At 31.2% G+C, this 10,958-nt stretch overlaps 1 protein-coding gene and 1 long non-coding RNA gene across 6 annotated transcripts in view; one reads left to right on the top strand and one right to left on the bottom strand.

Annotated features, from left to right (window-relative positions):
• The window catches only part of LOC136796082 (uncharacterized), a 46,461-nt gene extending 38,231 nt beyond the window's left edge, over positions 1-8,230 (top strand). Inside the window, exon 3 of the long non-coding RNA XR_010843776.1 lies at positions 8,114-8,230. This is a non-coding gene — a long non-coding RNA (uncharacterized lncRNA). The remainder of the gene's footprint in view (positions 1-8,113) is intronic.
• LOC106687304 (solute carrier family 2, facilitated glucose transporter member 6) overlaps positions 1-10,958 on the bottom strand; it is a 145,199-nt gene that overhangs the window by 93,297 nt on the left and 40,944 nt on the right. The gene's annotated exons all lie outside the window — the stretch shown is intronic.

Raw genomic sequence — 10,958 nt, forward strand, 5'->3', positions numbered from 1 at the left:
CTTCAATACAAAAATCCTTCTCACATTAATTTATATTTTCTATTTGCAGGCTATTCTGCCCAGGTCATTTTCTTTATTTAAAGTTCAAACCTCTTTATTTAAAATTTAAAACCATTAACATTTATTTTTGCTATAAGATTATCAACAGTATAAAACACCACACCATATAACAAACCATTTATATGAGATTAGATATAATATAAATGAAATAATATAATTAAAAATAAATGATGATAATAAATAAGCAAAGAACAAAGGAGGTCCTGATTTTCATTGTCAGTTTAACCTGTTCAAAATGATAAGTTAAACATACATTGAAAATAAATTGGAAACGTGGCGGAGTGGAGGGGAGGTGACCGTTAACTGTTCAAAATACAAATATATTTTTTATATTGTCTTTTGCCACCCACTTGAATACTTTACAACAAAATGATTATTTTATTTGACTATAACTTTGGTTTTGAGGGTGTATTCATAAACCCAGCAACACGATTTTATTGTTATTAAAGATATCTGATACTTGTGTAGCTTTTATCACCAATTTCTTGTTATGAACTCGACAAATTTTTAACAAGTATTGACGTAGTCGTAATTTTTGGCTCCCCTCAGATTTTGGGTTGCTTGGTTTTTTTTTAGTAGTTTTAGTATTTTCATCTATATATCGAAAACTATATATTTTTTTTTTAGAAAATCCTTTACAAAATTTAAGTAAATAAACTTTTTTATATTTTATGTCCTAAAATTTGTTCTCTATAATCGACCCCTAACCTAAGCGCACTTAAAAAAAGCCATTTTTAGGTTTCAATAGTTTAGAAACAAAAGGGAGTTCCCGGAGAAATATTTGTCAGCAAACCTCAGATTCTTGTTCAATGACCCAGGTATTGGGAGAAGGGAGCAAAATTAGGACTAAAACAAACGTTTCTAGACTTGGGCGTTTTTAGGGAAAAAGTATGAAGGATTTATCTTAATGATGCTATGTGCATCTTAGGAGGCTGAATCCGAATCAGAGGTTTACCATTTCAATAGTTGGCGGCTTCAAAGCGAAGATAGAAACTAATTTTTTTTTTTTTTTTTGTAATTTTGTTTATAATTCGAAAACTGAGCATTTCGTAAAGGTAAGCATATGAAAAACAATAAAGCTAACAAGGGGAGACTTTTGGACTTTCACCGATTTCAACATCTATCTTATCATACTAGATTGAAAAATATAAGACAGGTGTCCGAGGTTTTCAGCTTATGGCAAAATGGCAGCCGTTTTTATTCTACTCGTTCAATCGTAGTAGAAGATTCTCAATTTATAAAGCCAGATTCTTAAAGGATGTTGAATTATGAAATGATTTCGTTCTAGGTTTATTCGTTTTTCACACCCTTTCCACGCAGAGTTCGAAACCATAAAAATAACTTTGCGTTTTTTTTTTGTTTTTTTTTGTTGTTTTTTTTGCGAAGTGTCTGATTTAAAATCGTTTTATTAGCTGTCAGAATCTGGAAACAAACGTACATCATTTCATTGGAAATTTGAGAATCAGTTGTGTAGGAGAACCGGAGAAGGTTATGAAATTAATTATACCATCAAAAGATAGCCTACTAGCCACTTTATTGCCCAGCGAAATTCCAGTATTCCAGAAATTATAGTTTTGGAATTGGACTTCTTTGCTGGCACACTGCGTATTTTGATATATTACTTCTACTAATGAAAAAAAAAATTTTTTTCTGTTGCTTCCCAGGCAGAATAATATCATAAAAGTGAGAGAGAATTTGAGTCAAAATTTCGTTCCATCTTGACGATCTTTTTAAAGCAAGCTTGGCGCCGCTCTACAGCCCATCCTAATTGAGTTTTTAAGTATTTGATAATTGATATGTGAGAAGAGTTGATACAGAGAAGCTTCTTTTGTATGCTAGTTAAAATGAATCAGGGGTTGATAATTTATTGAGGTTGTAATAGAAAACTGACCATAAAAACATTATCAGAGTTATGTAATGGACCAGTCTGTTCATTATAATGTTTGTACAAATGATTATAAATCAGGTGGAAAATAATCCTCACCTAATCCCTACTAAACAATAAAATTTAGATAAATGGATTACATCTTATCGTTGTCATAAATAATACTGTCGAGCTTCTGATATTGTAGTTGTATTGTTATGTTTCCTTTTTATGATTTATGTGGTGAAATGTCCGCAGGGAAATTAAAATGTGATGCTCGGTTGTCCAAAACCTCTATTTAAAAAACGAAGGACCAGAAAAATATCATGGACTTTTGTTGGAAGAGATGAGCTAAGAATAAACGATAGAAAAAATTAAAGATATGATAAAATACAAATTACAAAACAAATTTAATGGATGATTATGAGTACTACCGGGATGATAGTTGCTGTGCATACGAATGTCTGGTTAATTTTTTCTCATAAAAGATGGAAATTAGTGAATGGTTTATTGGATAAGGGTTTTGAAAGAAAGAATAATTGAATCTGATTTAGACTATTGTAGAAATCTTATAGTGAATATAATAAACACCTCCGAAGACATGTAAGGGGATCTTGAGATTATGATGCGTTAAAAAATCGATTTTATTTTCATTCTCAGCATCTCTGTAAAAAAATAAATAAATCCTAATGTGTAAGAAATAGGAAAAGTTTAAATGAATCAACATGCAAGAGGGCGATCATAAAATTAAACATAATTTTCAATATTAGCACCTCCGAAAGCATACAACAAAAACGAAAAGTTAAGATGAATCCATTTTATTTTCTTCACATTAAAAAAGAGTTTTATAAAATTTTATATTTTAGGATCCCAAAAGTTAACACAGATCTCTAGCGCGCCATTTAACAATCTATAGAATTTTCATTTCCTGTACATCCCTAATATGCTTGAAATCCTTAATGTTAAACTAAGTCCGTACATGAACTTTTTCGTAATGTAAGTGTATTGTTATTTCGGAAATCCACTCATGAGAAATATGTTTACATATGAGTTAAATTATATGTAATTGTAGTTGTAATTACAATTACCAAGCGTCAATAAGTAATTGTAATTGTATTTAATTAGCATCAGGAATTTCAATTACTATTCACAATTCAAGTAATTATAATTGCTTCTTACAATTACTTCAGAGTAATTGTTCTCCAAAACTACAATTTTTATTTTTATATTTTGGATCATTTAAAGGCTTCCTTAGTGTAGTTGTGCAACTGAGCCATGTATTTGAAGATGTTATTAAATTACTTAAGTAATGATCCCTGCCCAACTCTGCTTATTCGCAATGTAAATAAAAATTAAAAAGATACAAATACATGAAATAACAAGAATTCACCATTGTTCATAATTGTATTTTAATTATAAAATAATGAATTTGATATTAATCATAAATTTAACATTTTAAAAAGGTAGATATTTATTTTTTAAAATCTTAAATGATACTTAAGATTATTTGTATTGCGATAGCTCAAATTATTATCCTAATCACCCCCTTAAACTTTATCTGTAAAAGATTCATGAGCAAAGCACGGTCACTGATAGAAGTTTTATAATTCTCAACATTCCTTACTAAAACTGGTGTTTAAATACATTCTAACAGTTATGGAATTATAGGGCATTACTAGTTAGAGTTCTATAACTTTAAATACTACAGTTACAACTGCAATTGTGATCCTCCAACTACAAACGATCGAAAGTAGTTACTTTTGTAACTATTTTCCAACCATTGTAATTTGTATTTGTAGTTGAACTCTTTTTTAACCTACATTATTTTTTTATTTTATGACCCCCTTCATGGTAATTTCTGATATATGTTGGGGGGGGGGGAGTTATGTAGAGGTGACCAACCTATTCTAACCATGGTGGGAGGTCAAGTTTTTCATTTCGTGGGGCCATCACAAATTGAAAAAAAGTCCACCTCCCAGGGTGGATTCGAACCACCGCCTCAACCTCATTTCTGTCTTTGGGAGTTTTATTTTTCGATTCCTATCTATCACCCTAATGAACAAGCAGGCCTCAAATATTAGGCCGGACCAAATGATACAATACGTGAGCTATCAACATTATATTGATAAAAAATTAATAATAAATATGATAAAAAGTAATAGATAAGGTTTATGTGCGGTGATCTAAACAGATGTAAGTCACGATCACAACTCTTAAATTGATTAAAAGCATGAGATTTTCGTTTTATAGGCTTCTATAATCCTATCTCTGTGTGACTTATTCTAATATCTCTCTTATTCAGGATATGATGAATCAAGTTTTTCACTCAATGACTCTACTTATGCAACTGTATACTTGCTATATTTTCAGTCCCTAATACAGCTTTATTCATTGCTTGAATTACTTTGTTAATTTCTACCACATTTAATGATTCTAGTGGTTAGTAGAGTTGGTTTAAATTTTTAAATATTTTCTCAGGTCTTTTATTTATAAATCCTTCCACTAATTGTTTTTTGGACGTTATCATCGGTAACAGCTCCTGTTTAGATTATCTACATGTTACTTTTCCTTTTGCTGATGATAAATAGCTCTGGCACATTATGTGAGTTATGGACGCCAATTAACATAGTACTCGTTAGTAGGCCGTTGAAGCCGAGCGTGCTAATGCGTCAACTTAACAATATTGCACCTGTAATGGCGGTGCACTGTGGCCACATTAATTATTAATAATAATAGCTTAATATTATTTTTAAATTATTATATTGTGTACGACATGAACCTAGAATTTCCAAAGCTATTTTATACCTAGCGCATAAAATATTATTTAAAAAAAAAACCTCTGTCGTCACAACCTAAGAAGGGTCTGGAGTTTAAAACTTTGTAGGGAAGTACTTTAAAGATTTTTTAACGACAGTTGAGCAAGGAGGTAATTTGTTCAAGATCACGCTCAACCTTCAGCTTTTCCTCAATTAAGGGTACCGTCTTTATTAGGGCCATTTAGGCCCTAGAAGGGCTCCTGAACCTATAGGGTTGACTCACGACTACATTAACATAATAAATTACTATCTGCCTCAGCCGGATTCAAGCTCAGGTTTGAGAAGAGTTGGCAGCACAGTACCTTACTGAGTTTCTTTTTGAAATAATTATTTAAAATAAAAATATGTATTTACAAAATTTATGCCCGTTGAAAAATTGGTAGGTTTTAAGCGTACTGCATATGCAATTATTAAAGCAGATAAATTAACATTTTGTGGTAAAAAATTATAATTTACTACTATTACTATTACTATTAGCCCTATTTTGTTTCGATATTTACGTAACCCATGACTATAGACTTTCATCCTTTTAGTGTCAAGAGAAGTTGGGAATCCATTTTTTTTTAATTGTTTATGTTAATGTTAAAGAAAAATTTGTAACCTACTTTACCCCATCCTCTACACAATCTATACAGCAGACATCCCAACCAATCCTAACACTATCCTCACTACGTATGCCGATGACACATGTGTGTTCGCTGTTTATAATAATCCTTTAATTGCATCCCAAACTCTTCAATCCCATATCACAGCCCTCGAAGAATGGTGTCGTAATTGGAGGATTAAAATAAATTCCAACAAATCCCATCAAATTACCTTTGATCGTGAACCTACTGACTGCCCTACAGTATACTTCAATAATGTTGCCCTTACCCCTGTTGAACAGATCCGCTACCTTGGACTACATCTGGACAAACGACTATCCTGAAATCCTCACACAAGACTGAAAAGACAGGAAACTGCTCGTCGATTTCGACTACTACAGTACTTACTAGACAAACGGTCCAAACTTCCAATTCATGACAAAAGACTGATTTACATAACAATTATAAAGCCTATCTGGACATACGGCGTTGAGCTTTGGGGCTCCACTAAACCTTCGAATTCCTCTCGTATCAATCCTTACAATCCAAAATCCTTCGTAAAATCCTAAATGCTCCCTGATTTGTCACAAATAAAATCATCCACAAAGACCTCAATGTTCCATTTGTAAGCGATCTAGCCCGAACCAGATGTCAATCCCTCCATTACAAACTCCCTAACCACTCAAACCCATTAGTTTCTAATCTTGCTTCCTCTTTTATTCCGGACAATCCACCGAGGCTTCTGAAAAGAAGATGGCCTCGAGACCTTATATTGAAAAAATGTTTTTAGAGTGCTACCATTGGGTAGTTTCTCTACATGCTTGTACCATACCATTATGATTTCCTCAAATTTACTTGTTGTATTTATGTACAGTTGTAAATATCAATAAATAAATTTAAAAAAAACCTGTTTCATTGTTATTCATTCAAAAATTATTTCAGTAAAGTCGAATAATACCTTGTTTCTGACTTCATATCGAGAAAATTGCGAACTTTTCTTATTTTTGTCCAATTCTACATTTCAGGAATGATTTCTTATCTTCTGGTGAGTTTCTAATTTCTATCATTTCTAAATGATAACGGTCTTTAAAAAATATTACTTATAAATTTAATTACTAATCTCAAGCTTTTTCTCCAACTAATTATAAATGGACCACACTATTAATTGGATATTTTTTTCATTTTTGTGCTTAGATATTTTACTATGCTCATTGTATGAAGTGGGCTTTCAACTTAATGCCAGGCACTCCTTCACTTTTGAATCGCCGGTTTGATTGTAGTGGACTGTATAAAATAGCGATAAATGAAACATAACTAACTGAAACGAAAAATCTATTGCATTAATTACAGTTGAAGTAGGAGGGTGGCCGAAACATTTATGATTAATTGTGTTAATTAATTTTGAATAATTGGTCTATGGATTTAATGATGGCGTGACTTATATTGATAGCTGTTGATTTTCTCCATGGCTCTATTATCCTCTCTTCATGCCTTGATTTCCTTTCTTCTCCTCTGTTCCGGGAGGCACTTCAGAGTGTCTCTACACACTATTTTTTTTCTAGCAGTATAGAGATGAAGACAAATAAATGGCTACCTCTGGCCAAGGCTTGCTAGCGAGTGTGAATGCCTTTGTTGTGAATGTTTTCTCGGCGACATGGGACTTTGGTGTTACAATGAGCCAGATGATTGTAGTCTGTTTCAAGTCTTCCGTTTAAACGGAACACTCATAGAAGTCTGATTTTTTTATGATGTACCTTTGTTTGGATCATTTCTGCCCCTACGTTAATAATCATTCCTCCAATCACAAAATAATCATTCCCTACATTCGCTGGTTTTATTCTGTAATATTACAACAAATCTAAAGGAGCAGTCATTCTCACAATCGAGAAAGTGACCTACTCTATGACGGTTTGAACCTCGGTACTGGGTACCTTTTAATTCGTGGAGGACCCTCGGATTGAAAATTAGATCTTCGCACACTGATTGTAAAATGTTGGTAACTTGTTTGATAACTAGCCCATATAAAAAAAAATGTTATGGTGTGGTTTCAAGAAAATATAAAATTTCCACTTTCTATCATTGCTTCTAACTAATATTTACAGATCGATTGGTCATCGCTTATTAGTTGATATTTTTAAACTATGCCCTGATAGATGACCTTTGCTACATTATTATGTCTGTGCACGTATTTTTTATTTACTATTGTTTAGCAGTTCGAGGTCAAGTACAAAATTGAATCATTAGTGGCTTTGTATTGCCGGTACTTATAATCGATGGTATAATGCAAGAAGATATCCTTCATTTCTTGTGTTTTAAAAAGTAACCCAGCTATCTCTGTATCTTTATCTAAATATCAGAAAGTTAAGTTAAGCTACCATGAAGATTTTTTTTTTTTTATGCTAAATGATTTATTTTCCATTCAATCAGACTTGAATCGTCTGTGGTGTTGTTCCTCCAGGAGCACACCCATCTTCCAATACTCTTCATCTATATATAGTCCATATAAGTTAACTATTTAATTCTTGGCGTTCTTATTGAATTTTCCATGTTACATAATCAAAATCCGTTATTTTTATCCTACTTTCTTTACCAATCTAAACTGAAACTTCTAGTTCCACAGCCATGGTCGAACTGGAAAAAGTTTTTATTCAGATATAAAATATTTCAATTATAGTTATTTATTTTACTAATTTAATTGTTATTGTTCTTAACCATGTTTGTCTAAAAAATAGATCGAATTTTTATTTCTGAACTATGTACAAATTTTTTTTTTATTTTTTATAAAATAGGGATCTAAAATAAAAACAAATTACATAATACACAAAGAGTTGCCACCTAGTCCTACCTCACATCAAGGCGATCCACACACTCAAAACCTTGGTCGGTGCCTCTATTGATTACAGGAATGATACAGTGATTGAGAAGCTGACAGAGGAATGAAAACTGAACAATAACCCGGATAGTTCTTCAATACTTTATCTCGACCTAGGACTTTATCTAGACTTAGAGATGATTCATCCACATTGGTGTGGAATGGAAAAATTCTCATACACTTCATTCATAGGTTCTCTGACAATAATTAAATAATATTTGGAGCAAAAAATCGCACGATATAATTTTTTTTGTATACATTATCTTAAATAGGTGATTTTTTTTTCAATGATTTTATGAAAATTATTATTATAGTATTCTGTTTAAAATTAAATAATTAAATTTCAAAAACATAGTGATAAAAATCAAATGATAAATACGATATATATTTCTGACCAAATCACCTCCTTGCACAACTGTTGTTCAGGCAACAATATTTAAATATGGATGAAGGTCCTGTAAGTATAGAAAGTTATTAATAACCATTTGTAATGGCCAACAAACAAATTTTGATTTTTCATAAAATTTGGAAAGAACATTTTTTTTTTCAAAAAGTTAAAACTAAGATCAGCTTAATAGATTATGGGAATGTATAAAAATAACTGTTCATTATCGCAAATACTAAACTAAAAAATACTCTAAAGCGCTAAAACCGTCTAATTACGATACATTTATTTATTTATTATTATTATTTTTTTTAGGTAATCTGATTAAAATGAGTTTTGATTTACGTGTAAATAAAGTTTTTTTTATTCATAACTTTTATTTGGATTTTCTCCTGAATTTATTTTACTTTCTCTTGCGCATCCACCTATGAAATAGGATATTATTATTTTAATTTTTTTTTTTTCAAATTTTGATAGTAAATCAAAACAAATTCATACCAGTTACTTTTTTCATAATGTCTACAAAGACTAAATCATCAAGAAACGTTAAAAATGTCTCTCAGTTTTGGCGATTTGTGTGCAAACGGTTTGGAAAAGCGATAAATTTAAAAGAAAAAATCGTTTCAAAAATTCTGTTCTCGTTAGAATTCGTCATCATGATTGAAGTATTTCCTAATTCAGTCTTTATCGCAATCGTCATTTTTGTCTCCTCGACGGATTGAGTATACTCAAACTATGATGAAGGATTCTAATCGGAAATAAAATTATAAAACGATTTTCTTGTAAAAATGGTTTTTGGAAATTTAGATTTTTATGACGTGTCGGATCAAAAAAAAAAACTCATTCCATTGAAAATTCCGGAGTTAAGTACGCTGGAGAAATTAACAGTGAACTCATAACATGGACCATATGTCACTGTTAATAAATATTTCGAATAAATGTAGAGGTTAGGTGGAGAAAACGTAGTGTGTAAAACGAATTGTATAGTGAGGCAGAAGGAAACCGAGAGTGGGATAGGTGATGATACTTTAGTAGCTTATGCTATTAATTATAAATCTCTCTATTATATAGAAATGTTTACTGATCACCGTATAATATTTTATTTTATATTTAAGGTGTAATAAAGATATGCTGGGATAAAGATTTGAGATTTTTTTTTCCTGCTAACACTAAATTGAAAAAATAATACAATCTGAACTACAGAATACATGTAAATTAGAGTTATACTATTTGAGCAACGATTAGAATAATTAAATGAACGATTGTATAATCCGTAACGGGGTTGGTCCGCTGTTAGGCTGACAATGTATACCCCCTAGAATTCAATAGTTTAATTTTTATTATTATTTGATGAACAAATGCTTCTTGATAGTATAACAGTTACAAAAACCAGTTTAGACTTGACTAATTTACTAAAGGTTCTAATGCACTAAAGCTTGTGTATAAATGAGATTAACCCTTGTGTTTGAAGTGGTTGAGAATTGATCTATTAAATTTACATACTCATTTGCATAGGGTCACACCCAACCTCTATGAACTAGGTATTGGACCTTCCTGATATGGTGGTTTATTATGAATACCACATCGCATCCAGGTAGAAACATCGATCGTGTAACAGGTCTTCCTTATACAGTATCAAACTTATAAGACTCCTTAGTTTTGGTATCTTGGAAAAATGAAGTTGCGTGATACTTTACTACTTAAATAAATAGCTAGTTTAGTAGCTAAAAAGTTTAGGAGACACAATTGGGCCAGTTTCTTTGTATTAGGTTATACTTTATAAATTCGAATAATAGAAGTGAAAATTTGAATTAGAATAATAATAGTATTGTTGTACATTATTTGTATATCAAAAGCGCTATAAATGAGGAGATGGGTGAAGGGTGTGATCAGCTAAAAAGAAACAATTAGTAAAAACTTATTCATTCGTGCCAACGTTTCGGCCTGAACTTAGGCTTCTGCATTAGGGTTAAGAACACAAAATAATTTAACAACCATACTGATAATATTTTTTTAAATATATATTATATATGTAATATATATACATATAACATGGTAGGCCAAAAACCAGTTGGTACACAGAATCGACAAAGATGTGGAAGAGCTGCAAGCAGCAAGCTGGAAAACAGTAACCCAACATAGGCAAGCGTAGAGAATGCTGATTTGGGCGCCCAAAAATCTACAAGGTATGTAGATTAAAAAAAAAATAATAATGTTCATATGTAAGTGGTACTCAGGAATCTTGGAGATTAAAAGAGATCAGATTTAATATTCAGTGTTCAGATAATAAAAAAAAAATCCAGAAAACTATCTTAAGTAATTTTTTTTTTAAATATTTATTTATTGCTATTTACAACTGTACATTATAATACATTTA

Source organism: Halyomorpha halys, unplaced genomic scaffold, assembly GCF_000696795.3.
Source record: "Halyomorpha halys isolate HHAL.00 unplaced genomic scaffold, Hhal_1.1 Scaffold38.1, whole genome shotgun sequence".
In the NCBI taxonomy this organism is placed as follows: domain Eukaryota; kingdom Metazoa; phylum Arthropoda; class Insecta; order Hemiptera; family Pentatomidae; genus Halyomorpha; species Halyomorpha halys.